The sequence below is a fragment of the Carcharodon carcharias genome, chromosome 31 (genome assembly GCF_017639515.1).
Source record: "Carcharodon carcharias isolate sCarCar2 chromosome 31, sCarCar2.pri, whole genome shotgun sequence".
Lineage (NCBI taxonomy): Eukaryota > Metazoa > Chordata > Chondrichthyes > Lamniformes > Lamnidae > Carcharodon > Carcharodon carcharias.
The window spans coordinates 32790218-32814705 of NC_054497.1; the positions used below are offsets into that span (position 1 = coordinate 32790218).

The following is a 24488-nucleotide window of genomic DNA, read 5'->3' on the forward strand; positions in this document are numbered from 1 at the left end:
CTTTAAAGGAGGGAAGGCATTTGGCACTCGGGGAAGTCAAGAGCAGCGCTGGCATCGCTTCTCGGCCTTTTGGCTAAGATCAAGTGTAGTATCTGTTCTTATCAGTTTAATATCTGATATGTCCCTTATCTGGGGACCGTATATTAAATTGATTTTTGGAGCAGGGAGATGGAATAGGGGCTTGCTCTGTCAGCTCCACGCATCGACCCAGTATTGCAGTATATCTGGCAACGGTGCACCTCCCTTTTTCCAGGGCATTTTCAATGCTAAAAATAGTGTTCTTACAAATGTCTGCTTTGTTTACTTTTCAGCATGTTCATGTTTCAAAACCCAACTTTCTTTCTTTCTCTCACACTCACCCTCACTAGCTACGCACAAAAAACACGCACGCTCACCCAACACTCACAGACAGCACTCTCATCTCTCAAATACTTTACGCCACTCATACAGCAGCATCTTTCACTTGCAAATACACCTCTCAAACGCTTTCTCCGTGTTGATCAGTCTGCGCATCGATGTGTGAAAACTGGGCAGTTGACCGTACTACCTCATCACCACATTGCCCCACGTCCAATAGCATGCCGGAATGTATATATTGTAAAGTCCTTACTTATGAAATGTCGACAAAGTAAACAAGTCTCGTGACGGCCTGTCACAATGCTACACCTTAGAGCAACAGCGCTCAGTGCAACCACTCCTTCAGCAGCAGAATTACAGTACCAACAACCCTGCACACTCATCGTTTCTCCATGCATCCAGGAGTAGGTGATGCATTCACTGAAGGTGGTGGCGAAGGACGCACATGAGCAAAGAATCACCCAACTTAAACATTGGACAAAAGGTATGACTACAACACCCAACCGATGGAACCTGAAATCCGGCAGAAGTCACCAGCATCTGTCCAGAACCATGATCATATCAAGTACGAGCACCCGTTGTGAAGAAACCGATGGCGAATCAGGGAAGTACCAGAACAAGAAACACCAAGTAACCCCATCGCGAGCAGAACGCGATCTAAGACACGATCCCAGCGCAACACTCCTACAGACAACCAGAATTGTGAGAACGTATAGCAATCTCAAACCAACTTCACAGTATCAACAAACCACCATTCTGTTCCAGAGACTCATAAGGTGATCACTTTGTACAATTGTATGTTCAAACGCAGAAGAACAATTTGTTGTAATGTAAATAGTTCTTATTATTTAAGGGTACAACTTGGAGTTGTTGTGGTATACCTTTAAGGAGCGTATCTAAAATTGCTGTGCATCGCCAGGCAGGGTGTGACGTATATACTCATGTATGATTATCGGGCCGAAGATAGGAGCTGTCCCAGATATTATTGTATATATTTCATCTCTTCAAATCAAAGAATTCAGCTAACAATCCTCTTTGTGTCGTCGGTGTCTTTGCGTAAGGTGGAAAACACAACATGGAGGACCCCCATTTAAGGTGTTTGGCAAAAGAACCAAGGCGACATGAGGAGAAACCTTCTTGCTCAGCGAGTGGTTAGAATCTGCAATGCACTGCCTGAGAGTGTGCAGCAGGCATTTTCAAGAGTGGCTTTCAAAAGAGAATCCGATAATGATCTGAAGAGAAAATATTTGCAGGGCTACGGGGGAAAGGCAGGTGAGGGGCACTAGGGGAGTTGCTCTTGCAGAGAGCTAGCACAGACATGACAGGCCGAATGGCCTCCTATTTGCTGTAACCATTCTAGGATTCTACATGTGCAGCTCTGCACAGTTGGCTGCTGCATTGTCACTCATGCCCTGCAAGACACGCAACTGCTTTCCAAAGATGGTCCACAGCAGTCTCTGACAGTGACCTCCATGCGGATAGGCACAAGCCTCTCGCATCTGATTGGTGGAATACTTGCCATCTACATAACTCTGATGCAGTCTCACTGAAAAAGGGAGAACAAAGGCAACTTCCGTAAATTAACCTTCTGTTCCAATTAGAAATGCCGGGAGAAATATGGCAAAAGTGAAACCGTCAGTGCTTATATAGATATATATGTATATATATATAAGTTATTGAACGCTGACAGTCTGCTTTAAAGGAGGGAAGGCATTTGGCACTCGGGGAAGTCAAGAGCAGCGCTGGCATCGCTTCTCGGCCTTTTGGCTAAGATCAAGTGTAGTATCTGTTCTTATCAGTTTAATATCTGATATGTCCCTTATCTGGGGACCGTATATTAAATTGATTTTTGGAGCAGGGAGATGGAATAGGGGCTTGCTCTGTCCACTCCACGCATCGACCCAGTATTGCAGTATATCTGGCAACGGTGCACCTCCCTTTTTCCAGGGCATTTTCAATGCTAAAAATAGTATTCTTACAAACGTCTGCTTTCTTTACTTTTCAGCATGTTCATGTTTCAAAACCCAACTTTCTTTCTTTCTCTCACACTCACCCGCACTAGCTACGCACAAAAAACACGCACGCTCACCCAACACTCACAGACAGCACTCTCATCTCTCAAGTACTCTACGCCACTCATACAGCAGCATCTTTCACTTGCAAATACACCTCTCAAACGCTTTCTCCGTGTTGATCAGTCTGCGCATCGATGTGTGAAAACTGGGCAGTTGACCGTACTACCTCATCACCACATTGCCCCACGTCCAATAGTATGCCGGAATGTATATATTGTAAAGTCCTTACTTATGAAATGTCGACAAAGTAAACAAGGCTCGTGACGGCCTGTCACAATGCTACACCTTAGAGCAACAGCGCTCAGTGCAACCACTCCTTCAGCAGCAGAATTACAGTACGAACAACCCTGCACACTCATCGTTTCTCCATGCATCCAGGAGTAGGTGATGCATTCACTGAAGGTGGTGGCGAAGGACGCACATGAGCAAAGAATCACCCAACTTAAACATTGGACAAAAGGTATGACTACAACACCCAACCGATGGAACCTGAAATCCGGCAGAAGTCACCAGCATCTGTCCAGAACCATGATCATATCAAGTACGAGCACCCGTTGTGAAGAAACCGATGGCGAATCAGGGAAGTACCAGAACAAGAAACACCAAGTAACCCCATCGCGAGCAGAACGCGATCTAAGACACGATCCCAGCGCAACACTCCTACAGACAACCAGAATTGTGAGAACGTATAGCAATCTCAAACCAACTTCACAGTATCAACAAACCACCATTCTGTTCCAGAGACTCATAAGGTGATCACTTTGTACAATTGTATGTTCAAACGCAGAAGAACAATTTGTTGTAATGTAAATAGTTCTTATTATTTAAGGGTACAACTTGGAGTTGTTGTGGTATACCTTTAAGGAGCGTATCTAAAATTGCTGTGCATCGCCAGGCAGGGTGTGACGTATATACTCATGTATGATTATCGGGCCGAAGATAGGAGCTGTCCCAGATATTATTGTATATATTTCATCTCTTCAAATCAAAGAATTCAGCTAACAATCCTCTTTGTGTCGTCGGTGTCTTTGCGTAAGGTGGAAAACACAACATGGAGGACCCCCATTTAAGGTGTTTGGCAAAAGAACCAAGGCGACATGAGGAGAAACCTTCTTGCTCAGCGAGTGGTTAGAATCTGCAATGCACTGCCTGAGAGTGTGCAGCAGGCATTTTCAAGAGTGGCTTTCAAAAGAGAATCCGATAATGATCTGAAGAGAAAATATTTGCAGGGCTACGGGGGAAAGGCAGGTGAGCGGCACTAGGGGAGTTGCTCTTGCAGAGAGCTAGCACAGACATGACAGGCCGAATGGCCTCCTATTTGCTGTAACCATTCTAGGATTCTACATGTGCAGCTCTGCACAGTTGGCTGCTGCATTGTCACTCATGCCCTGCAAGACACGCAACTGCTTTCCAAAGATGGTCCACAGCAGTCTCTGACAGTGACCTCCATGCGGATAGGCACAAGCCTCTCGCATCTGATTGGTGGAATACTTGCCATCTACATAACTCTGATGCAGTCTCACTGAAAAAGGGAGAACAAAGGCAACTTCCGTAAATTAACCTTCTGTTCCAATTAGAAATGCCGGGAGAAATATGGCAAACGTGAAACCGTCAGTGCTTATATAGATATATATGTATATATATATAAGTTATTGAACGCTGACAGTCTGCTTTAAAGGAGGGAAGGCATTTGGCACTCGGGGAAGTCAAGAGCAGCGCTGGCATCGCTTCTCGGCCTTTTGGCTAAGATCAAGTGTAGTATCTGTTCTTATCAGTTTAATATCTGATATGTCCCTTATCTGGGGACCGTATATTAAATTGATTTTTGGAGCAGGGAGATGGAATAGGGGCTTGCTCTGTCAGCTCCACGCATCGACCCAGTATTGCAGTATATCTGGCAACGGTGCACCTCCCTTTTTCCAGGGCATTTTCAATGCTAAAAATAGTATTCTTACAAACGTCTGCTTTCTTTACTTTTCAGCATGTTCATGTTTCAAAACCCAACTTTCTTTCTTTCTCTCACACTCACCCGCACTAGCTACGCACAAAAAACACGCACGCTCACCCAACACTCACAGACAGCACTCTCATCTCTCAAATACTCTACGCCACTCATACAGCAGCATCTTTCACTTGCAAATACACCTCTCAAACGCTTTCTCCGTGTTGATCAGTCTGCGCATCGATGTGTGAAAACTGGGCAGTTGACCGTACTACCTCATCACCACATTGCCCCACGTCCAATAGCATGCCGGAATGTATATATTGTAAAGTCCTTACTTATGAAATGTCGACAAAGTAAACAAGGCTCGTGACGGCCTGTCACAATGCTACACCTTAGAGCAACAGCGCTCAGTGCAACCACTCCTTCAGCAGCAGAATTACAGTACGAACAACCCTGCACACTCATCGTTTCTCCATGCATCCAGGAGTAGGTGATGCATTCACTGAAGGTGGTGGCGAAGGACGCACATGAGCAAAGAATCACCCAACTTAAACATTGGACAAAAGGTATGACTACAACACCCAACCGATGGAACCTGAAATCCGGCAGAAGTCACCAGCATCTGTCCAGAACCATGATCATATCAAGTACGAGCACCCGTTGTGAAGAAACCGATGGCGAATCAGGGAAGTACCAGAACAAGAAACACCAAGTAACCCCATCGCGAGCAGAACGCGATCTAAGACACGATCCCAGCGCAACACTCCTACAGACAACCAGAATTGTGAGAACGTATAGCAATCTCAAACCAACTTCACAGTATCAACAAACCACCATTCTGTTCCAGAGACTCATAAGGTGATCACTTTGTACAATTGTATGTTCAAACGCAGAAGAACAATTTGTTGTAATGTAAATAGTTCTTATTATTTAAGGGTACAACTTGGAGTTGTTGTGGTATACCTTTAAGGAGCGTATCTAAAATTGCTGTGCATCGCCAGGCAGGGTGTGACGTATATACTCATGTATGATTATCGGGCCGAAGATAGGAGCTGTCCCAGATATTATTGTATATATTTCATCTCTTCAAATCAAAGAATTCAGCTAACAATCCTCTTTGTGTCGTCGGTGTCTTTGCGTAAGGTGGAAAACACAACATGGAGGACCCCCATTTAAGGTGTTTGGCAAAAGAACCAAGGCGACATGAGGAGAAACCTTCTTGCTCAGCGAGTGGTTAGAATCTGCAATGCACTGCCTGAGAGTGTGCAGCAGGCATTTTCAAGAGTGGCTTTCAAAAGAGAATCCGATAATGATCTGAAGAGAAAATATTTGCAGGGCTACGGGGGAAAGGCAGGTGAGCGGCACTAGGGGAGTTGCTCTTGCAGAGAGCTAGCACAGACATGACAGGCCGAATGGCCTCCTATTTGCTGTAACCATTCTAGGATTCTACATGTGCAGCTCTGCACAGTTGGCTGCTGCATTGTCACTCATGCCCTGCAAGACACGCAACTGCTTTCCAAAGATGGTCCACAGCAGTCTCTGACAGTGACCTCCATGCGGATAGGCACAAGCCTCTCGCATCTGATTGGTGGAATACTTGCCATCTACATAACTCTGATGCAGTCTCACTGAAAAAGGGAGAACAAAGGCAACTTCCGTAAATTAACCTTCTGTTCCAATTAGAAATGCCGGGAGAAATATGGCAAACGTGAAACCGTCAGTGCTTATATAGATATATATGTATATATATATATAAGTTATTGAACGCTGACAGTCTGCTTTAAAGGAGGGAAGGCATTTGGCACTCGGGGAAGTCAAGAGCAGCGCTGGCATCGCTTCTCGGCCTTTTGGCTAAGATCAAGTGTAGTATCTGTTCTTATCAGTTTAATATCTGATATGTCCCTTATCTGGGGACCGTATATTAAATTGATTTTTGGAGCAGGGAGATGGAATAGGGGCTTGCTCTGTCCGCTCCACGCATCGACCCAGTATTGCAGTATATCTGGCAACGGTGCACCTCCCTTTTTCCAGGGCATTTTCAATGCTAAAAATAGTATTCTTACAAACGTCTGCTTTCTTTACTTTTCAGCATGTTCATGTTTCAAAACCCAACTTTCTTTCTTTCTCTCACACTCACCCGCACTAGCTACGCACAAAAAACACGCACGCTCACCCAACACTCACAGACAGCACTCTCATATCTCAAATACTCTACGCCACTCATACAGCAGCATCTTTCACTTGCAAATACACCTCGCAAACGCTTTCTCCGTGTTGATCAGTCTGCGCATCGATGTGTGAAAACTGGGCAGTTGACCGTACTACCTCATCACCACATTGCCCCACGTCCAATAGCATGCCGGAATGTATATATTGTAAAGTCCTTACTTATGAAATGTCGACAAAGTAAACAAGGCTCGTGACGGCCTGTCACAATGCTACACCTTAGAGCAACAGCGCTCAATGCAACCACTCCTTCAGCAGCAGAATTACAGCACGAACAACCCTGCCCACTCATCGTTTCTCCATGCATCCAGGAGTAGGTGATGCATTCACTGAAGGTGGTGGCGAAGGACGCACATGAGCAAAGAATCACCCAACTTAAACATTGGACAAAAGGTATGACTACAACACCCAACCGATGGAACCTGAAATCCGGCAGAAGTCACCAGCATCTGTCCAGAACCATGATCATATCAAGTACGAGCACCCGTTGTGAAGAAACCGATGGCGAATCAGGGAAGTACCAGAACAAGAAACACCAAGTAACCCCATCGCGAGCAGAACGCGATCTAAGACACGATCCCAGCGCAACACTCCTACAGACAACCAGAATTGTGAGAACGTATAGCAATCTCAAACCAACTTCACAGTATCAACAAACCACCATTCTGTTCCAGAGACTCATAAGGTGATCACTTTGTACAATTGTATGTTCAAACGCAGAAGAACAATTTGTTGTAATGTAAATAGTTCTTATTATTTAAGGGTACAACTTGGAGTTGTTGTGGTATACCTTTAAGGAGCGTATCTAAAATTGCTGTGCATCGCCAGGCAGGGTGTGACGTATATACTCATGTATGATTATCGGGCCGAAGATAGGAGCTGTCCCAGATATTATTGTATATATTTCATCTCTTCAAATCAAAGAATTCAGCTAACAATCCTCTTTGTGTCGTCGGTGTCTTTGCGTAAGGTGGAAAACACAACATGGAGGACCCCCATTTAAGGTGTTTGGCAAAAGAACCAAGGCGACATGAGGAGAAACCTTCTTGCTCAGCGAGTGGTTAGAATCTGCAATGCACTGCCTGAGAGTGTGCAGCAGGCATTTTCAAGAGTGGCTTTCAAAAGAGAATCCGATAATGATCTGAAGAGAAAATATTTGCAGGGCTACGGGGGAAAGGCAGGTGAGGGGCACTAGGGGAGTTGCTCTTGCAGAGAGCTAGCACAGACATGACAGGCCGAATGGCCTCCTATTTGCTGTAACCATTCTAGGATTCTACATGTGCAGCTCTGCACAGTTGGCTGCTGCATTGTCACTCATGCCCTGCAAGACACGCAACTGCTTTCCAAAGATGGTCCACAGCAGTCTCTGACAGTGACCTCCATGCGGATAGGCACAAGCCTCTCGCATCTGATTGGTGGAATACTTGCCATCTACATAACTCTGATGCAGTCTCACTGAAAAAGGGAGAACAAAGGCAACTTCTGTAAATTAACCTTCTGTTCCAATTAGAAATGCCGGGAGAAATATGGCAAAAGTGAAACCGTCAGTGCTTATATAGATATATATGTATATATATATAAGTTATTGAACGCTGACAGTCTGCTTTAAAGGAGGGAAGGCATTTGGCACTCGGGGAAGTCAAGAGCAGCGCTGGCATCGCTTCTCGGCCTTTTGGCTAAGATCAAGTGTAGTATCTGTTCTTATCAGTTTAATATCTGATATGTCCCTTATCTGGGGACCGTATATTAAATTGATTTTTGGAGCAGGGAGATGGAATAGGGGCTTGCTCTGTCTGCTCCACGCATCGACCCAGTATTGCAGTATATCTGGCAACGGTGCACCTCCCTTTTTCCAGGGCATTTTCAATGCTAAAAATAGTATTCTTACAAACGTCTGCTTTCTTTACTTTTCAGCATGTTCATGTTTCAAAACCCAACTTTCTTTCTTTCTCTCACACTCACCCGCACTAGCTACGCACAAAAAACACGCACGCTCACCCAACACTCACAGACAGCACTCTCATCTCTCAAATACTCTACGCCACTCATACAGCAGCATCTTTCACTTGCAAATACACCTCTCAAACGCTTTCTCCGTGTTGATCAGTCTGCGCATCGATGTGTGAAAACTGGGCAGTTGACCGTACTACCTCATCACCACATTGCCCCACGTCCAATAGCATGCCGGAATGTATATATTGTAAAGTCCTTACTTATGAAATGTCGACAAAGTAAACAAGGCTCGTGACGGCCTGTCACAATGCTACACCTTAGAGCAACAGCGCTCAGTGCAACCACTCCTTCAGCAGCAGAATTACAGTACGAACAACCCTGCCCACTCATCGTTTCTCCATGCATCCAGGAGTAGGTGATGCATTCACTGAAGGTGGTGGCGAAGGACGCACATGAGCAAAGAATCACCCAACTTAAACATTGGACAAAAGGTATGACTACAACACCCAACCGATGGAACCTGAAATCCGGCAGAAGTCACCAGCATCTGTCCAGAACCATGATCATATCAAGTACGAGCACCCGTTGTGAAGAAACCGATGGCGAATCAGGGAAGTACCAGAACAAGAAACACCAAGTAACCCCATCGCGAGCAGAACGCGATCTAAGACACGATCCCAGCGCAACACTCCTACAGACAACCAGAATTGTGAGAACGTATAGCAATCTCAAACCAACTTCACAGTATCAACAAACCACCATTCTGTTCCAGAGACTCATAAGGTGATCACTTTGTACAATTGTATGTTCAAACGCAGAAGAACAATTTGTTGTAATGTAAATAGTTCTTATTATTTAAGGGTACAACTTGGAGTTGTTGTGGTATACCTTTAAGGAGCGTATCTAAAATTGCTGTGCATCGCCAGGCAGGGTGTGACGTATATACTCATGTATGATTATCGGGCCGAAGATAGGAGCTGTCCCAGATATTATTGTATATATTTCATCTCTTCAAATCAAAGAATTCAGCTAACAATCCTCTTTGTGTCGTCGGTGTCTTTGCGTAAGGTGGAAAACACAACATGGAGGACCCCCATTTAAGGTGTTTGGCAAAAGAACCAAGGCGACATGAGGAGAAACCTTCTTGCTCAGCGAGTGGTTAGAATCTGCAATGCACTGCCTGAGAGTGTGCAGCAGGCATTTTCAAGAGTGGCTTTCAAAAGAGAATCCGATAATGATCTGAAGAGAAAATATTTGCAGGGCTACGGGGGAAAGGCAGGTGAGTGGCACTAGGGGAGTTGCTCTTTCAGAGAGCTAGCACAGACACGACAGGCCGAATGGCCTCCTATTTGCTGTAACCATTCTAGGATTCTACATGTGCAGCTCTGCACAGTTGGCTGCTGCATTGTCACTCATGCCCTGCAAGACACGCAACTGCTTTCCAAAGATGGTCCACAGCAGTCTCTGACAGTGACCTCCATGCGGATAGGCACAAGCCTCTCGCATCTGATTGGTGGAATACTTGCCATCTACATAACTCTGATGCAGTCTCACTGAAAAAGGGAGAACAAAGGCAACTTCCGTAAATTAACCTTCTGTTCCAATTAGAAATGCCGGGAGAAATATGGCAAAAGTGAAACCGTCAGTGCTTATATAGATATATATGTATATATATATAGTTATTGAACGCTGACAGTCTGCTTTAAAGGAGGGAAGGCATTTGGCACTCGGGGAAGTCAAGAGCAGCGCTGGCATCGCTTCTCGGCCTTTTGGCTAAGATCAAGTGTAGTATCTGTTCTTATCAGTTTAATATCTGATATGTCCCTTATCTGGGGACCGTATATTAAATTGATTTTTGGAGCAGGGAGATGGAATAGGGGCTTGCTCTGTCTGCTCCACGCATCGACCCAGTATTGCAGTATATCTGGCAACGGTGCACCTCCCTTTTTCCAGGGCATTTTCAATGCTAAAAATAGTATTCTTACAAACGTCTGCTTTCTTTACTTTTCAGCATGTTCATGTTTCAAAACCCAACTTTCTTTCTTTCTCTCACACTCACCCGCACTAGCTACGCACAAAAAACACGCACGCTCACCCAACACTCACAGACAGCACTCTCATCTCTCAAATACTCTACGCCACTCATACAGCAGCATCTTTCACTTGCAAATACACCTCTCAAACGCTTTCTCCGTGTTGATCAGTCTGCGCATCGATGTGTGAAAACTGGGCAGTTGACCGTACTACCTCATCACCACATTGCCCCACGTCCAATAGCATGCCGGAATGTATATATTGTAAAGTCCTTACTTATGAAATGTCGACAAAGTAAACAAGTCTCGTCACGGCCTGTCACAATGCTACACCTTAGAGCAACAGCGCTCAGTGCAACCACTCCTTCAGCAGCAGAATTACAGTACGAACAACCCTGCACACTCATCGTTTCTCCATGCATCCAGGAGTAGGTGATGCATTCACTGAAGGTGGTGGCGAAGGACGCACATGAGCAAAGAATCACCCAACTTAAACATTGGACAAAAGGTATGACTACAACACCCAACCGATGGAACCTGAAATCCGGCAGAAGTCACCAGCATCTGTCCAGAACCATGATCATATCAAGTACGAGCACCCGTTGTGAAGAAACCGATGGCGAATCAGGGAAGTACCAGAACAAGAAACACCAAGTAACCCCATCGCGAGCAGAACGCGATCTAAGACACGATCCCAGCGCAACACTCCTACAGACAACCAGAATTGTGAGAACGTATAGCAATCTCAAACCAACTTCACAGTATCAACAAACCACCATTCTGTTCCAGAGACTCATAAGGTGATCACTTTGTACAATTGTATGTTCAAACGCAGAAGAACAATTTGTTGTAATGTAAATAGTTCTTATTATTTAAGGGTACAACTTGGAGTTGTTGTGGTATACCTTTAAGGAGCGTATCTAAAATTGCTGTGCATCGCCAGGCAGGGTGTGACGTATATACTCATGTATGATTATCGGGCCGAAGATAGGAGCTGTCCCAGATATTATTGTATATATTTCATCTCTTCAAATCAAAGAATTCAGCTAACAATCCTCTTTGTGTCGTCGGTGTCTTTGCGTAAGGTGGAAAACACAACATGGAGGACCCCCATTTAAGGTGTTTGGCAAAAGAACCAAGGCGACATGAGGAGAAACCTTCTTGCTCAGCGAGTGGTTAGAATCTGCAATGCACTGCCTGAGAGTGTGCAGCAGGCATTTTCAAGAGTGGCTTTCAAAAGAGAATCCGATAATGATCTGAAGAGAAAATATTTGCAGGGCTACGGGGGAAAGGCAGGTGAGCGGCACTAGGGGAGTTGCTCTTGCAGAGAGCTAGCACAGACATGACAGGCCGAATGGCCTCCTATTTGCTGTAACCATTCTAGGATTCTACATGTGCAGCTCTGCACAGTTGGCTGCTGCATTGTCACTCATGCCCTGCAAGACACGCAACTGCTTTCCAAAGATGGTCCACAGCAGTCTCTGACAGTGACCTCCATGCGGATAGGCACAAGCCTCTCGCATCTGATTGGTGGAATACTTGCCATCTACATAACTCTGATGCAGTCTCACTGAAAAAGGGAGAACAAAGGCAACTTCCGTAAATTAACCTTCTGTTCCAATTAGAAATGCCGGGAGAAATATGGCAAAAGTGAAACCGTCAGTGCTTATATAGATATATATGTATATATATATAAGTTATTGAACGCTGACAGTCTGCTTTAAAGGAGGGAAGGCATTTGGCACTCGGGGAAGTCAAGAGCAGCGCTGGCATCGCTTCTCGGCCTTTTGGCTAAGATCAAGTGTAGTATCTGTTCTTATCAGTTTAATATCTGATATGTCCCTTATCTGGGGACCGTATATTAAATTGATTTTTGGAGCAGGTAGATGGAATAGGGGCTTGCTCTGTCCGCTCCACGCCTTGACCCAGTATTGCAGTATATCTGGCAACGGTGCACCTCCCTTTTTCCAGGGCATTTTCAATGCTAAAAGTAGTATTCTTACAAACGTCTGCTTTCTTTACTTTTCAGCATGTTCATGTTTCAAAACCCAACTTTCTTTCTTTCTCTCACACTCACCCGCACTAGCTACACACAAAAAACACGCACGCTCACCCAACACTCACAGACAGCACTCTCATCTCTCAAATACTCTACGCCACTCATACAGCAGCATCTTTCACTTGCAAATACACCTCTCAAACGCTTTCTCCGTGTTGATCAGTCTGCGCATCGATGTGTGAAAACTGGGCAGTTGACCGTACTACCTCATCACCACATTGCCCCACGTCCAATAGCATGCCGGAATGTATATATTGTAAAGTCCTTACTTATGAAATGTCGACAAAGTAAACAAGGCTCGTGACGGCCTGTCACAATGCTACACCTTAGAGCAACAGCGCTCAGTGCAACCACTCCTTCAGCAGCAGATTAGAGTACGAACAACCCTGCCCACTCATCGTTTCTCCATGTATCCAGGAGTAGGTGATGCATTCACTGAAGGTGGTGGCGAAGGACGCACATGAGCAAAGAATCACCCAACTTAAACATTGGACAAAAGGTATGACTACAACACCCAACCGATGGAACCTGAAATCCGGCAGAAGTCACCAGCATCTGTCCAGAACCATGATCATATCAAGTACGAGCACCCGTTGTGAAGAAACCGATGGCGAATCAGGGAAGTACCAGAACAAGAAACACCAAGTAACCCCATCGCGAGCAGAACGCGATCTAAGACACGATCCCAGCGCAACACTCCTACAGACAACCAGAATTGTGAGAACGTATAGCAATCTCAAACCAACTTCACAGTATCAACAAACCACCATTCTGTTCCAGAGACTCATAAGGTGATCACTTTGTACAATTGTATGTTCAAACGCAGAAGAACAATTTGTTGTAATGTAAATAGTTCTTATTATTTAAGGGTACAACTTGGAGTTGTTGTGGTATACCTTTAAGGAGCGTATCTAAAATTGCTGTGCATCGCCAGGCAGGGTGTGACGTATATACTCATGTATGATTATCGGGCCGAAGATAGGAGCTGTCCCAGATATTATTGTATATATTTCATCTCTTCAAATCAAAGAATTCAGCTAACAATCCTCTTTGTGTCGTCGGTGTCTTTGCGTAAGGTGGAAAACACAACATGGAGGACCCCCATTTAAGGTGTTTGGCAAAAGAACCAAGGCGACATGAGGAGAAACCTTCTTGCTCAGCGAGTGGTTAGAATCTGCAATGCACTGCCTGAGAGTGTGCAGCAGGCATTTTCAAGAGTGGCTTTCAAAAGAGAATCCGATAATGATCTGAAGAGAAAATATTTGCAGGGCTACGGGGGAAAGGCAGGTGAGTGGCACTAGGGGAGTTGCTCTTTCAGAGAGCTAGCACAGACACGACAGGCCGAATGGCCTCCTATTTGCTGTAACCATTCTAGGATTCTACATGTGCAGCTCTGCACAGTTGGCTGCTGCATTGTCACTCATGCCCTGCAAGACACGCAACTGCTTTCCAAAGATGGTCCACAGCAGTCTCTGACAGTGACCTCCATGCGGATAGGCACAAGCCTCTCGCATCTGATTGGTGGAATACTTGCCATCTACATAACTCTGATGCAGTCTCACTGAAAAAGGGAGAACAAAGGCAACTTCCGTAAATTAACCTTCTGTTCCAATTAGAAATGCCGGGAGAAATATGGCAAAAGTGAAACCGTCAATGATTATATAGATATATATATATATATAAGTTATTGAACGCTGACAGTCTGCTTTAAAGGAGGGAAGGCATTTGGCACTCGGGGAAGACAAGAGCGGCGCTAGCGTCGCTTATCGGCCTTTTGGCTAAGATCAAGTGTAGTATCTGTTCTTATCAGTTTAATATCTGATATGTCCCTTATCTGGGGACCGTATATTAAATTGATTTTTGAGACAGGGAGATGGAATAGGGGCTTTCTCTGTCCGCTCCACGCCTTGACCCAGTATTGCAGTATATCTGGCAACGGTGCACCTCCCTTTTTCCAGGGCATTTTCAATGCTAAAAGTAGTATTCTTACAAACGTCTGCTTTCTTTACTTTTCAGCATGTTCATGTTTCAAAACCCAACTTTCTTTCTTTCTCTCACACTCACCCGCACTAGCTACGCACAAAAAACACGCACGCTCACCCAACACTCACAGACAGCACTCTCATCTCTCAAATACTCTACGCCACTCATACAGCAGCATCTTTCACTTGCAAATACACCTCTCAAACGCTTTCTCCGTGTTGATCAGTCTGCGCATCGATGTGTGAAAACTGGGCAGTTGACCGTACTACCTCATCACCACATTGCCCCACGTCCAATAGCATGCCGGAATGTATATATTGTAAAGTCCTTACTTATGAAATGTCGACAAAGTAAACAAGGCTCGTGACGGCCTGTCACAATGCTACACCTTAGAGCAACAGCGCTCAGTGCAACCACTCCTTCAGCAGCAGGATTACAGTACGAACAACCCTGCCCACTCATCGTTTCTCCATGCATCCAGGAGTAGGTGATGCATTCACTGAAGGTGGTGGCGAAGGACGCACATGAGCAAAGAATCACCCAACTTAAACATTGGACAAAAGGTATGACTACAACACCCAACCGATGGAACCTGAAATCTGGCAGAAGTCACCAGCATCTGTCCAGAACCATGATCATATCAAGTACGAGCACCCGTTGTGAAGAAACCGATGGCGAATCAGGGAAGTACCAGAACAAGAAACACCAAGTAACCCTATCGCGAGCAGAACGCGATCTAAGACACGATCCCAGCGCAACACTCCTACAGACAACCAGAATTGTGAGAACGTATAGCAATCTCAAACCAACTTCACAGTATCAACAAACCACCATTCTGTTCCAGAGACTCATAAGGTGATCACTTTGTACAATTGTATGTTCAAACGCAGAAGAACAATTTGTTGTAATGTAAATAGTTCTTATTATTTAAGGGTACAACTTGGAGTTGTTGTGGTATACCTTTAAGGAGCGTATCTAAAATTGCTGTGCATCGCCAGGCAGGGTGTGACGTATATACTCATGTATGATTATCGGGCCGAAGATAGGAGCTGTCCCAGATATTATTGTATATATTTCATCTTTTCAAATCAAAGAATTCAGCTAACAATCCTCTTTGTGTCGTCGGTGTCTTTGCGTAAGGTGGAAAACACAACATGGAGGACCCCCATTTAAGGTGTTTGGCAAAAGAACCAAGGCGACATGAGGAGAAACCTTCTTGCTCAGCGAGTGGTTAGAATCTGCAATGCACTGCCTGAGAGTGTGCAGCAGGCATTTTCAAGAGTGGCTTTCAAAAGAGAATCCGATAATGATCTGAAGAGAAAATATTTGCAGGGCTACGGGGGAAAGGCAGGTGAGCGGCACTAGGGGAGTTGCTCTTGCAGAGAGCTAGCACAGACATGACAGGCCGAATGGCCTCCTATTTGCTGTAACCATTCTAGGATTCTACATGTGCAGCTCTGCACAGTTGGCTGCTGCATTGTCACTCATGCCCTGCAAGACACGCAACTGCTTTCCAAAGATGGTCCACAGCAGTCTCTGACAGTGACCTCCATGCGGATAGGCACAAGCCTCTCGCATCTGATTGGTGGAATACTTGCCATCTACATAACTCTGATGCAGTCTCACTGAAAAAGGGAGAACAAAGGCAACTTCCGTAAATTAACCTTCTGTTCCAATTAGAAATGCCGGGAGAAATATGGCAAAAGTGAAACCGTCAGTGCTTATATAGATATATATGTATATATATATAAGTTATTGAACGCTGACAGTCTGCTTTAAAGGAGGGAAGGCATTTGGCACTCGGGGAAGTCAAGAGCGGCGCTGGCATCGCTTCTCGGCCTTTTGGCTAAGATCAAGTGTAGTATCTGTTCTTATCAGTTTAATATCTGATATGTCCCTTATCTGGGGACTGTATATTAAATTGATTTTTGGAGCTGGTAGATGGAATAGGGGCTTGCTCTGTCTGCTCCACGCATCGACCCAGTATTGCAGTATATCTGGCAACGGTGCACCTCCCTTTTTCCAGGGCATTTTCAATGTTAAAAGTAGTATTCTAACAAACGTCTGCTTTCTTTACTTTTCAGCATGTTCATGTTTCAAAACCCAACTTTCTTTCTTTCTCTCACACTCACCCGCACTAGCTACGCACAAAAAACACGCACGCTCACCCAACACTTACAGACAGCACTCTCATCTCTCAAATGCTCTACGCCACTCATACCGCAGCATCTTTCACTTGCAAATACACCTCTCAAACGCTTTCTCCGTGTTGATCAGTCTGCGCATCGATGTGTGAAAACTGGGCAGTTGACCGTACTACCTCATCACCACATTGCCCCACGTCCAATAGCATGCCGGAATGTATATATTGTAAAGTCCTTACTTATGAAATGTCGACAAAGTAAACAAGGCTCGTGCCGGCCTGTCACAATGCTACACCTTAGAGCAACAGCGCTCAGTGCAACCACTCCTTCAGCAGCAGGATTACAGTACGAACAACCCTGCCCACTCATCGTTTCTCCATGCATCCAGGAGTAGGTGATGCATTCACTGAAGGTGGTGGCGAAGGACGCACATGAGCAAAGAATCACCCAACTTAAACATTGGACAAAAGGTATGACTACAACACCCAACCGATGGAACCTGAAATCCGGCAGAAGTCACCAGCATCTGTCCAGAACCATGATCATATCAAGTACGAGCACCCGTTGTGAAGAAACCGATGGCGAATCAGGGAAGTACCAGAACAAGAAACACCAAGTAACCCCATCGCGAGCAGAACGCGATCTAAGACACGATCCCAGCGCAACACTCCTACAGACAACCAGAATTGTGAGAACGTATAGCAATCTCAAACCAACTTCACAGTATCAACAAACCACCATTCTGTTCCAGAGACTCATAAGGCTGATCACTTTGTACAATTGTATGTTCAAACGCAGAAGAACAATTTGTTGTAATGTAAATAGTTCTTATTATTTAAGGGTACAACTTGGAGTTGTTGTGGTATACCTTTAAGGAGCGTATCTAAAATTGCTGTGCATCGCCAGGCAGGGTGTGACGTATATACTCATGTATGATTATCGGGCCGAAGATAGGAGCTGTCCCAGATATTATTGTATATATTTCATCTTTTCAAATCAAAGAATTCAGCTAACAATCCTCTTTGTGTCGTCGGTGTCTTTGCGTAAGGTGGAAAACACAACATGGAGGACCCCCATTTAAGGTGTTTGGCAAAAGAACCAAGGCGACATGAGGAGAAACCTTCTTGCTCAGCGAGTGGTTAGAATCTGCAATGCACTGCCTGAGAGTGTGCAGCAGGCATTTTCAAGAGTGGCTTTCAAAAGAGAATCCGATAATGATCTGAAGAGAAAATATTTGCAGGGCTACGGGGGAAAGGCAGGTGAGTGGCACTAGGGGAGTTGCTCTTTCAGAGAGCTAGCACAGACACGACAGGCCGAATGGCCTCCTATTTGCTGTAACCATTCTAGGATTCTACATGTGCAGCTCTGCACAGTTGGCTGCTGAAATGTCACTCATGCCCTGCAAGACACGCAACTGCTTTCCAAAGATGGTCCACAGCAGTCTCTGACAGTGACCTCCATGCGGATAGGCACAAGCCTCTCGCATCTGATTGGTGGAATACTTGCCATCTACATAACTCTGATGCAGTCTCACTGTAAAATGGAGAACAAAGGCAACTTCCGTAAATTAACCTTCTGTTCCAATTAGAAATGCTGGGAGAAATATGGCAAAAGTGAAACCGTCAGTGCTTATATAGATATATATGTATATATGTATGTTATTGAACTCTGACAGTCTGCTTTAAAGGAGGGAAGGCATTTGGCACTCGGGGAAGTCAAGAGCAGCGCTGGCATCGCTTCTCGGCCTTTTGGCTAAGCTCAAGTGTAGTGTCTGTTCTTATCAGTTTAATATCTGATATGTCCCTTATCTGGGGACCGTATATTAAATTGATTTTTGGAGCCGGTAGATGGAATAGGGGCTTGCTCTGTCTGCTCCACGCATCGACCCAGTATTGCAGTATATCTGGCAACGGTGCACCTCCCTTTTTCCAGGGCATTTTCAATGTTAAAAGTAATATTCTAACAAACGTCTGCTTTCTTTACTTTTCAGCATGTTCATGTTTCAAAACCCAACTTTCTTTCTTTCTCTCACACTCACCCGCACTAGCTACGCACAAAAAACACGCACGCTCACCCAACACTCACAGACAGCACTCTCATCTCTCAAATACTCTACGCCACTCATACAGCAGCATCTTTTACTTGCAAATACACCTCTCAAACGCTTTCTCCGTGTTGATCAGTCTGCGCATCGATGTGTGAAAACTGGGCAGTTGACCGTACTACCTCATCACCACATTGCCCCACGTCCAATAGCATGCCGGAATGTATATATTGTAAAGTCCTTACTTATGAAATGTCGACAAAGTAAACAAGGCTCGTGACGGCCTGTCACAATGCTACACCTTAGAGCAACAGCGCTCAGTGCAACCACTCCTTCAGCAGCAGGATTACAGTACGAACAACCCTGCCCACTCATCGTTTCTCCATGCATCCAGGAGTAGGTGATGCATTCACTGAAGGTGGTGGCGAAGGACGCACATGAGCAAAGAATCACCCAACTTAAACATTGGACAAAAGGTATGACTACAACACCCAACCGATGGAACCTGAAATCCGGCAGAAGTCACCAGCATCTGTCCAGAACCATGATCATATCAAGTACGAGCACCCGTTGTGAAGAAACCGATGGCGAATCAGGGAAGTACCAGAACAAGAAACACCAAGTAACCCCATCGCGAGCAGAACGCGATCTAAGACACGATCCCAGCGCAACACTCCTACAGACAACCAGAATTGTGAGAACGTATAGCAATCTCAAACCAACTTCACAGTATCAACAAACCACCATTCTGTTCCAGAGACTCATAAGGTGATCACTTTGTACAATTGTATGTTCAAACGCAGAAGAACAATTTGTTGTAATGTAAATAGTTCTTATTATTTAAGGGTACAACTTGGAGTTGTTGTGGTATACCTTTAAGGAGCGTATCTAAAATTGCTGTGCATCGCCAGGCAGGGTGTGACGTATATACTCATGTATGATTATCGGGCCGAAGATAGGAGCTGTCCCAGATATTATTGTATATATTTCATCTTTTCAAATCAAAGAATTCAGCTAACAATCCTCTTTGTGTCGTCGGTGTCTTTGCGTAAGGTGGAAAACACAACATGGAGGACCCCCATTTAAGGTGTTTGGCAAAAGAACCAAGGCGACATGAGGAGAAACCTTCTTGCTCAGCGAGTGGTTAGAATCTGCAATGCACTGCCTGAGAGTGTGCAGCAGGCATTTTCAAGACTGGCTTTCAAAAGAGAATCCGATAATGATCTGAAGAGAAAATATTTGCAGGGCTACGGGGGAAAGGCAGGTGAGTGGCACTAGGGGAGTTGCTCTTTCAGAGAGCTAGCACAGACACGACAGGCCGAATGGCCTCCTATTTGCTGTAACCATTCTAGGATTCTACATGTGCAGCTCTGCACAGTTGGCTGCTGCAATGTCACTCATGCCCTGCAAGACACGCAACTGCTTTCCAAAGATGGTCCACAGCAGTCTCTGACAGTGACCTCCATGCGGATAGGCACAAGCCTCTCGCATCTGATTGGTGGAATACTTGCCATCTACATAACTCTGATGCAGTCTCACTGAAAAAGGGAGAACAAAGGCAACTTCCGTAAATTAACCTTCTGTTCCAATTAGAAATGCCGGGAGAAATATGGCAAAAGTGAAACCGTCAGTGCTTATATAGATATATATGTATATATATATAAGTTATTGAACGCTGACAGTCTGCTTTAAAGGAGGGAAGGCATTTGGCACTCGGGGAAGTCAAGAGCGGCGCTGGCATCGCTTCTCGGCCTTTTGGCTAAGATCAAGTGTAGTATCTGTTCTTATCAGTTTAATATCTGATATGTCCCTTATCTGGGGACCGTATATTAAATTGATTTTTGGAGCTGGTAGATGGAATAGGGGCTTGCTCTGTCTGCTCCACGCATCGACCCAGTATTGCAGTATATCTGGCAACGGTGCACCTCCCTTTTTCCAGGGCATTTTCAATGTTAAAAGTAGTATTCTAACAAACGTCTGCTTTCTTTACTTTTCAGCATGTTCATGTTTCAAAACCCAACTTTCTTTCTTTCTCTCACACTCACCCGCACTAGCTACGCACAAAAAACACGCACGCTCACCCAACACTCACAGACAGCACTCTCATCTCTCAAATACTCTACGCCACTCATACAGCAGCATCTTTCACTTGCAAATACACCTCTCAAACGCTTTCTCCGTGTTGATCAGTCTGCGCATCGATGTGTGAAAACTGGGCAGTTGACCGTACTACCTCATCACCACATTGCCCCACGTCCAATAGCATGCCGGAATGTATATATTGTAAAGTCCTTACTTATGAAATGTCGACAAAGTAAACAAGGCTCGTGACGGCCTGTCACAATGCTACACCTTAGAGCAACAGCGCTCAGTGCAACCACTCCTTCAGCAGCAGGATTAGAGTACGAACAACCCTGCCCACTCATCGTTTCTCCATGCATCCAGGAGTAGGTGATGCATTCACTGAAGGTGGTGGCGAAGGACGCACATGAGCAAAGAATCACCCAACTTAAACATTGGACAAAAGGTATGACTACAACACCCAACCGATGGAACCTGAAATCCGGCAGAAGTCACCAGCATCTGTCCAGAACCATGATCATATCAAGTACGAGCACCCGTTGTGAAGAAACCGATGGCGAATCAGGGAAGTACCAGAACAAGAAACACCAAGTAACCCCATCGCGAGCAGAACGCGATCTAAGACACGATCCCAGCGCAACACTCCTACAGACAACCAGAATTGTGAGAACGTATAGCAATCTCAAACCAACTTCACAGTATCAACAAACCACCATTCTGTTCCAGAGACTCATAAGGTGATCACTTTGTACAATTGTATGTTCAAACGCAGAAGAACAATTTGTTGTAATGTAAATAGTTCTTATTATTTAAGGGTACAACTTGGAGTTGTTGTGGTATACCTTTAAGGAGCGTATCTAAAATTGCTGTGCATCGCCAGGCAGGGTGTGACGTATATACTCATGTATGATTATCGGGCCGAAGATAGGAGCTGTCCCAGATATTATTGTATATATTTCATCTTTTCAAATCAAAGAATTCAGCTAACAATCCTCTTTGTGTCGTCGGTGTCTTTGCGTAAGGTGGAAAACACAACATGGAGGACCCCCATTTAAGGTGTTTGGCAAAAGAACCAAGGCGACATGAGGAGAAACCTTCTTGCTCAGCGAGTGGTTAGAATCTGCAATGCACTGCCTGAGAGTGTGCAGCAGGCATTTTCAAGAGTGGCTTTCAAAAGAGAATCCGATAATGATCTGAAGAGAAAATATTTGCAGGGCTACGGGGGAAAGGCAGGTGAGTGGCACTAGGGGAGTTGCTCTTTCAGAGAGCTAGCACAGACACGACAGGCCGAATGGCCTCCTATTTGCTGTAACCATTCTAGGATTCTACATGTGCAGCTCTGCACAGTTGGCTGCTGCATTGTCACTCATGCCCTGCAAGACACGCAACTGCTTTCCAAAGATGGTCCACAGCAGTCTCTGACAGTGACCTCCATGCGGATAGGCACAAGCCTCTCGCATCTGATTGGTGGAATACTTGCCATCTACATAACTCTGATGCAGTCTCACTGTAAAATGGAGAACAAAGGCAACTTCCGTAAATTAACCTTCTGTTCCAATTAGAAATGCTGGGAGAAATATGGCAAAAGTGAAACCGTCAGTGCTTATATAGATATATATGTATATATATATGTTATTGAACTCTGACAGTCTGCTTTAAAGGAGGGAAGGCATTTGGCACTCGGGGAAGTCAAGAGCGGCGCTGGCATCGCTTCTCGGCCTTTTGGCTAAGATCAAGTGTAGTGTCTGTTCTTATCAGTTTAATATCTGATATGTCCCTTATCTGGGGACCGTATATTAAATTGATTTTTGAGACAGGGAGATGGAATAGGGGCTTTCTCTGTCCGCTCCACGCCTTGACCCAGTATTGCAGTATATCTGGCAACGGTGCACCTCCCTTTTTCCAGGGCATTTTCAATGCTAAAAGTAGTATTCTTACAAACGTCTGCTTTCTTCACTTTTCAGCATGTTCATGTTTCAAAACCCAACTTTCTTTCTTTCTCTCACACTCACCCGCACTAGCTACGCACAAAAAACACGCACGCTCACCCAACACTCACAGACAGCACTCTCATCTCTCAAATACTCTACGCCACTCATACAGCAGCATCTTTCACTTGCAAATACACCTCTCAAACGCTTTCTCCGTGTTGATCAGTCTGCGCATCGATGTGTGAAAACTGGGCAGTTGACCGTACTACCTCATCACCACATTGCCCCACGTCCAATAGCATGACGGAATGTATATATTGTAAAGTCCTTACTTATGAAATGTCGACAAAGTAAACAAGGCTCGTGACGGCCTGTCACAATGCTACACCTTAGAGCAACAGCGCTCAGTGCAACCACTCCTTCAGCAGCAGGATTACAGTACGAACAACCCTGCCCACTCATCGTTTCTCCATGCATCCAGGAGTAGGTGATGCATTCACTGAAGGTGGTGGCGAAGGACGCACATGAGCAAAGAATCACCCAACTTAAACATTGGACAAAAGGTATGACTACAACACCCAACCGATGGAACCTGAAATCTGGCAGAAGTCACCAGCATCTGTCCAGAACCATGATCATATCAAGTACGAGCACCCGTTGTGAAGAAACCGATGGCGAATCAGGGAAGTACCAGAACAAGAAACACCAAGTAACCCTATCGCGAGCAGAACGCGATCTAAGACACGATCCCAGCGCAACACTCCTACAGACAACCAGAATTGTGAGAACGTATAGCAATCTCAAACCAACTTCACAGTATCAACAAACCACCATTCTGTTCCAGAGACTCATAAGGTGATCACTTTGTACAATTGTATGTTCAAACGCAGAAGAACAATTTGTTGTAATGTAAATAGTTCTTATTATTTAAGGGTACAACTTGGAGTTGTTGTGGTATACCTTTAAGGAGCGTATCTAAAATTGCTGTGCATCGCCAGGCAGGGTGTGACGTATATACTCATGTATGATTATCGGGCCGAAGATAGGAGCTGTCCCAGATATTATTGTATATATTTCATCTTTTCAAATCAAAGAATTCAGCTAACAATCCTCTTTGTGTCGTCGGTGTCTTTGCGTAAGGTGGAAAACACAACATGGAGGACCCCCATTTAAGGTGTTTGGCAAAAGAACCAAGGCGACATGAGGAGAAACCTTCTTGCTCAGCGAGTGGTTAGAATCTGCAATGCACTGCCTGAGAGTGTGCAGCAGGCATTTTCAAGAGTGGCTTTCAAAAGAGAATCCGATAATGATCGCAAGAGAAAATATTTGCAGGGCTACGGGGGAAAGGCAGGTGAGCGGCACTAGGGGAGTTGCTCTTGCAGAGAGCTAGCACAGACATGACAGGCCGAATGGCCTCCTATTTGCTGTAACCATTCTAGGATTCTACATGTGCAGCTCTGCACAGTTGGCTGCTGCATTGTCACTCATGCCCTGCAAGACACGCAACTGCTTTCCAAAGATGGTCCACAGCAGTCTCTGACAGTGACCTCCATGCGGATAGGCACAAGCCTCTCGCATCTGATTGGTGGAATACTTGCCATCTACATAACTCTGATGCAGTCTCACTGAAAAAGGGAGAACAAAGGCAACTTCCGT

General features: G+C 45.0%; 12 non-coding genes across 12 annotated transcripts; all 12 read left to right on the top strand.

The window, feature by feature from the left end:
• Positions 1–53: 53 nt before the first annotated feature.
• Positions 54–244, top strand: LOC121271857. Its single transcript, XR_005941775.1, has one exon. It is a non-coding gene; the product is annotated as a U2 spliceosomal RNA (small nuclear RNA).
• Positions 245–2104: 1860 nt separating this feature from the next.
• Positions 2105–2295, top strand: LOC121271868. The gene has a single exon (XR_005941786.1). It is a non-coding gene; the product is annotated as a U2 spliceosomal RNA (small nuclear RNA).
• Positions 2296–4155: 1860 nt separating this feature from the next.
• LOC121271863 lies at positions 4156–4346 on the top strand. The gene has a single exon (XR_005941781.1). It is a non-coding gene; the product is annotated as a U2 spliceosomal RNA (small nuclear RNA).
• A 1862-nt stretch (positions 4347–6208) lies between these two features.
• Positions 6209–6399, top strand: LOC121271873. The gene has a single exon (XR_005941790.1). It is a non-coding gene; the product is annotated as a U2 spliceosomal RNA (small nuclear RNA).
• A 1860-nt stretch (positions 6400–8259) lies between these two features.
• On the top strand, positions 8260–8450 carry LOC121271869. Its single transcript, XR_005941787.1, has one exon. It is a non-coding gene; the product is annotated as a U2 spliceosomal RNA (small nuclear RNA).
• A 1859-nt stretch (positions 8451–10309) lies between these two features.
• LOC121271870 lies at positions 10310–10500 on the top strand. Its single transcript, XR_005941788.1, has one exon. It is a non-coding gene; the product is annotated as a U2 spliceosomal RNA (small nuclear RNA).
• A 1860-nt stretch (positions 10501–12360) lies between these two features.
• On the top strand, positions 12361–12551 carry LOC121271886. The gene has a single exon (XR_005941803.1). It is a non-coding gene; the product is annotated as a U2 spliceosomal RNA (small nuclear RNA).
• Positions 12552–14406: 1855 nt separating this feature from the next.
• LOC121271901 lies at positions 14407–14597 on the top strand. Its single transcript, XR_005941817.1, has one exon. It is a non-coding gene; the product is annotated as a U2 spliceosomal RNA (small nuclear RNA).
• Positions 14598–16457: 1860 nt separating this feature from the next.
• On the top strand, positions 16458–16648 carry LOC121271875. The gene has a single exon (XR_005941792.1). It is a non-coding gene; the product is annotated as a U2 spliceosomal RNA (small nuclear RNA).
• A 1859-nt stretch (positions 16649–18507) lies between these two features.
• On the top strand, positions 18508–18698 carry LOC121271898. Its single transcript, XR_005941814.1, has one exon. It is a non-coding gene; the product is annotated as a U2 spliceosomal RNA (small nuclear RNA).
• A 1860-nt stretch (positions 18699–20558) lies between these two features.
• Positions 20559–20749, top strand: LOC121271876. The gene has a single exon (XR_005941793.1). It is a non-coding gene; the product is annotated as a U2 spliceosomal RNA (small nuclear RNA).
• Positions 20750–22607: 1858 nt separating this feature from the next.
• On the top strand, positions 22608–22798 carry LOC121271896. The gene has a single exon (XR_005941812.1). It is a non-coding gene; the product is annotated as a U2 spliceosomal RNA (small nuclear RNA).
• Positions 22799–24488: the final 1690 nt, after the last annotated feature.